The following is a 6,123-nucleotide window of genomic DNA, read 5'->3' on the forward strand; positions in this document are numbered from 1 at the left end:
CATTGTAAGATCTATATATCATCTTCTACAAAAATAAATACATAAATAAATAAAAATCTCAATTTTCAGCAGATGCCACCATTTCCTTGACTGGAGATGCTGGTGGCTCTTGACCCATCCATTACTTGTAATCAAAATGCTGTTCAAAATGCAATCGGCTGAGTTAATCCCCAGATGGTCTCTGATAATTACTCCAGCCCAGCTGGCCACTCCAGATGGTGTAATATATATCAACCAGTCGTGAAAAAAAAAGCATATCTTTCTGAATATGAGTAGTGAACAACAGACTTCAGAGTCATTTTATATTCTCAACACTATAGCCGCTTACCTATCAGATTAGCATTGTGCTCTTTCAGTATCCTAATAGGACTTAATTTTTTTTTTTTAAAAAAAATCAAACTTTGGATGAAAGATGGAACTAATTCGTTTAAAGTGAATTTGACCAATGAAACAATTGCTGAGGATGTAACCCCGGTAAAGTTAAAGATAAGGATTTCCCTGCCCAGTTATGTCCGGTTGTAGAGGGCATTGTTCATTTCTTGGCCGAGGGAGCCAGCGTTGTACGAAGACACTTCTGTGATCCTGTTCTGGATTCAAATTATTCTGCAAAGAGGCTGAAGGCAGGACAAGAAACAACGGATGGAAACTAACCAAAGAGAAAAGCAACCTAGAACTAAGAAGAAATTTCCTGACACAGAGAACAATTCATCAGTGGAACAACCTGCCTCCAGCAGTTGTGAATGGTCCAACACTAGACTTTTTAAAGAAGAGACTGGATAACTATTTGTCTGAAATGATATAGGGTTTCCTGCCTGAGCAGGGGGTTGGACTAGAAAGTCTCCAAGGTCCCTTCCAGCTCTGGTGTTCTGTTATTCTGTTATGTTGCCAGTACGAGTATACGTCGAAGCACATGGAACGCTATTCCCTTCCCACCAAAATGCTGCCTATTTATCTACTCTCATTTGCACGCTTTTAAAATGCTAGGTGGGCAGTAATGGGAGCTTACCCCATTGTGTGCCACTCGGCTCTCGAACCCAGGCTGTCAACTTTCCAGCTGATAAGCTCAGAGTCTTTAACCACTGAGCCATCACACCCCTGTAGCTCCATTAGCTTTGACTCTTTTTGCACCTTTTATACTATGATCCCTAGGGAGGTTAAGAGGTCAAATAATAAGCAAAAAGCTCCTTCTATGTAGTCTTTGGATTTTATTCCGTGGTTGATTCAAAGCGCTCTTCATCCATTAGTTAAACAAGAAGTTCAGCAAGAACACAAACAGACCAGGATTTCCTTTGGAGTTCTACAAACGGTTGCCTTCAGCAACCAGCACCGCCCACACCTTCCCTTTTATTAGCAGCCCCAAGGCGTGGCTTCTCAATGCCTTCTCCTCTTTTCGCTGAGTTGCCACATAGTCTTTCTCTGACCTGCTCTGCTAAGCTGCCGTCTACTTCGAGCATCTATAAATACATTCATCTGTGAAGCCTCAGAGTCCGAATCATCCTCCCTACACAGCTGAGCCTCATGCTGAGCCCCACGATTGGAGGGGCCGGGCTCTTCCTCTGACTGTGAGTCCTGTAATGCATCAGAGCCTCCCTCCGACTCCGAAGGCTCTCCAAACCCCTCTTCCTCCTCCTCCTCCTCTTCCTTCCCCTCCTCAGATCCCTCGGACTCAGCTTTTGGGAGCACAGGCTGGCACAGAATCACAACAGTTCCCACCAGGTTAGATGTGTCCAGAGTTCAAGAAGAAAGGCATTGACTTGTCTGGAGCCAGTCTGAAACAACTGACAGGTACTGGGGAAGGTAGTTCCAAGAAGCATGAAAGACCAAGGAGCCACATGATAGCAGTCTTCCAATACTTGAGGGGCTCTCACAGAGAAGAGGGGGAAGCTCCTGAGGGCAGGAGAAGAAGTATGAATGGATGACCATTAAAGAGACATCCAATCTGGAACTAAGAAGAAATTTCCTGATTGTGAGAACAGTTATTCAGAGGAACAGCTTGTCTTGAGAAATTATGGGTGCTCTATCATTGGAGGTTTTCAACTGGACAGCCATTTGACCTATTCTCCCAAGCACCCAAGGACAGGACAAGAAGTAATGGGTGGAAGAACATTAAATAGAGAACCAACCTGGAACTAAGAAGAAATTGCCTGTCAATGGACAATCCACCAGTGGAACATCTTGCCTCCAGAAGTTGTGGGTGCTCCAACACTGGAGGTTTTCAAGAAGAGATGGGACAGCCATCTGTCTGGAATAATATAGGGTCTCCTGCTTGAGCAGAGGGTTGGACTAGAAGACCTCCAAGATCCCTTCCAATCATGTTATTCTTTTTTCTATTTGTCATTTATCTGGGGGCTTTCTTTTAAACCCCTACACAATGTTATTCTGAAAATGTGCTAAAACCATGCTCAAAAGCAGCTGCGCAATATGTGAGGTGGTGATTGTGCTCTCAAGCGTGAGAGAAGGAAAAAGGGAGACAGGGAGAGAATGCTATGTCTCTACCGTTCAGGCTGATCCAAGTCTCCCAGGCAGAGATCAGCTCATATCTAATATTTATGGATTAGTAATCAAAGGTGAGGTTCATATCCCCCACATGCAGTCTAAACAATGCACCACGCTTTGATTTAGCATGATGGTGACCCCAGTTACAAAGTCAGATTCACTGTTTACTTCCTTATTTTTACACTCAGCATTTCATTGACAGCTTGATTGCCTCATCCTCTGCATAGTTATTTATGTGAGATAAAAAAAGCCAACGTATTACTATAATCTCGTCAGACGAATTACAGGAAAAAGGACAAACTCTGCAGTGTTAAATTGTAGAGGTGTCTTCAAGGTGTCTCCATCACCCCTCAAATCCACTTATCCAATATTATTATTGGTTCTTCATAAGAAAAGGTCACTTCAGCAAACAACTTAGAGGGAACCGTCAGTTGTATTGTCCTTGGTTATATCTATAACGCAATAAGCTGTCTCTTAAATGACTCATGGCTTAACCTTTTTAAGCAAGAGGAAATGAAAGTCTTTCCTGAGACACAATCTTGCAAGTTCTGAAAAGGACATTAATAATTAAGATTAATTAATTTTCCACCTCTCCTTCTTATTTTTCACCACCTGCCTTGTGTTTAGCTGCCTGTGGTGCCAATTACACACATGCATGCATGTGCACACATGCACACAGAGACAATGCATGGCTTGGGAGAATCCTGCAATGTGCAAAAAACGCTTATTGGCCAAGAATGAGTCTTGACTGCTAGTGGTGGGTAGAACCAAACAGGTAGAAGAACAGAGAGGAAAGGAGCTGGAATGGAGTAGTAGAATTGTCATCATCATAATGATCATTCATCATCATCAATCATCATCATCGTTTAGCAAAATTTCTGTTGCTAAGCGAGAGAGTTGTTAAGTGAATTTTGCCCCATTTTACAACCTTCCTTGCCACAGTTGTTAAGCGAATCACTGGTTGTTAAGTGAATCTGTCTTCCCCATTGACTTTGCTTGTCAGAAGGTCAGAAAAAGGGAATCACATAACTCTGGGACATTGCAACCGTCATAAATATGAGTCAATTGCCAAGCGTCCAGATTTTGATCCAATGACCATGGGGATGCTGTAATGCTCATAAGTGTGAAAAACAGGTCATCAGTCCATTTTTCCCCCAGTGCTGTTGTAACTTTGAACAGTCACTAAATGAACTGCTGTACGTCGAGGACTACTTGGGCCGATTTCCTCCAGGATTTACTAATAGATGGTGTTGAATTTCATCTCCAGTTGTTATGGAATTGCACTGAGAAGAAGCAGAAGCTCGTTTTGTTTTTGGAAGAGTTGCTGCTGCTTCCATTAGCAAATTTGCAGTGACAATTTAGCGAACCAGCGTCTGTAGAAAGCCTCAAGGTTTCTGTCTGGGTCTTTGGTACTTTCCATGACATAAAAAAGAGACACAACAGCCTTCCATCTGAGCAGTCTCCTTGCCTCGGGCTGTAGAGTTTCACCATTCCAGCAAGGCATTTGGTAATACTAAACTCCATTAATAATTTCCTTCCTCTCTTAGTCAGTGTTTAGATGGTGCCATTGGGACCGATTTTGAAATGCCTTAGAGGCATCATCGCTACCCAGATGGCACCCGGGCTATTATTCTCCCAACATGTCAGGTTCAGAGAAGCAAAATGAGGTGGTAGACAGTGGACTCGGCCAGCAAAACCAAATGATAAACAAGCTCTCCAGCATGCTTGAAGGGAGTGCAGGAAAAACAAACCTGAAATAAGATTCAAGAATTTGATTCACTCCTCACTAATTAGCAGGAGCAATTGAAACACGAGGGTGGTCCTCGGCTTACGACCACAACTGAGCCGAAAATGTCTGTTGCTAAGCGAGAGAGCTGTCAAGTGAATTTTGCCCCATTTTACCACCACAGTTGTTAAGTGAATCGCTGCACTTGTTACATTAGTAACACAGCTGTTAATTTGAATCTGGCTTCCCCGTTGACTTGGCCCGGGCAAAGGTCTCAAAAGCTGATCACATGACCCCGGTACGTTGCAACCGTCATAAAGATGAGTCAGTTCCCAAGCATTCAAATATTGATCCTGAGACCATGAGGATGCTGCTGCAACGGTTGTTAAGTGTGGTCATAAGTCATTTTTTTCAATGCTGTTGTAACTTTGAATGTTCACAGAGGACTATCTGTAGGGGGACTCAGTGGCTAAGCAGAATCAGACCTGATTAATTTTTGGATGGAAGACCAATAAGCAATGCCAGGACTATCAGTAGATATGGAAGTCAAGAAAGTATCTTTAAAAATAGCAGTGACAAACCCGGTGCCTTTCTTTTGCATGGAAGTATCCATAGAGTCAGAAGGTCGGCAGTTTGGCGGGTTGAATCCCAAGTGCCACGTAACAGAGTGAGCGCCTGTTACTCGTCCCAGCTTCTGCCAACCTAGCAGTTCGAAAGCACGTAAAAATGCAAGTAGAAAAATAGGGACCACTCCGGTGGGAAGGTAACAGCGTTCCGTGCGCCTTTGGCGTCTAGTCATGCCAGCCACATGACCACGGAGACGTCCTCGGACAAACGCTGGCTCTTCGGCTTTGAAACGGAGATGAGCACCGGCCCCTAGAGTTGGAAACGACTAGCACGTATGTGCAGGGGAACCTTTACCTTTACCTTTTATCCATAGAGTCACCGTCACTTAAGTTCAACTTAAGTATTTCATACAATATTTATTTCGTATGTATATGTAGGGGTGTGGGTCTACATCTGTGTATATAGTATGGTTACCTAACCATACTATATATGAGTGTGTCACAAGTGTGTCATGTATGTGTTCCACTTTGAGAGCGGGCAACTAAATTTCATTTTTGATGTGTGCCATTGTGCCCACAGTAAAAAAATGTCAATAAAGGTTATCGTATCTTATCTACATAGGGCATCACATCACCCACAGAATATTTTAGAGTCCGCTTGTTGGATTTGGAAAGAGGTCTCTAAAGGTTGTCTTTATCTTGTGTGAATCTTCAGCTTTAGAAGGAAAAACATGAATGAAAATGGAAAGTGGGCTTTGTCTCTAGGGGTGATCCTTTCTCCCAAGTGCACAACAGCAGGCATTCTTAATCAAGCTTAGATGCCTATGGAGGTGGGATTCAAATACCTGAACAACTGGTTCTCTTATTGGATGCAGGCCTGGGTCTCCAAGATCTAAAATGGACTTCTGGAGGTGGCATCCATGCACTTCCGGTGGGCCGTTCTAGGCCTGGGAGCAGTGGTGGGATTCAAATATGTGAACAACCGGTTCTCTATGTGGATGCTGCTTCCGGAAGTCCATTCTGGGCCTAGGCAACAAAAAATTAGCTACCGGTTCTGCCGAACTGGTGCAAACTGGCTGGATCCCACCCCTGCCTGAGAGTCCTCCTCCAGCCTCCCAGGCCTAAAATGGACTTCCGGAAGTGGCATCCACGCACTTCCAGTGGGCCATTCTAGGCTTGGGAGGCCCCCTCCAGGCCTCCAAAGCCTAAACTGGACTTCCGGAAGCAGTGTGCATTCAGCTTGTTCTCCGAACTCAGCAAAATTTAGTTACCGGTTTTGCTGAACCGGTGCGAACCGGCTGAATCCCACCACTGGTTCTCGGTCATCCAAAGCTT

This window comes from Vipera ursinii (genome assembly GCF_947247035.1).
Source record: "Vipera ursinii genome assembly, chromosome: 4".
Classification (NCBI taxonomy): Eukaryota; Metazoa; Chordata; class Lepidosauria; order Squamata; family Viperidae; genus Vipera; species Vipera ursinii.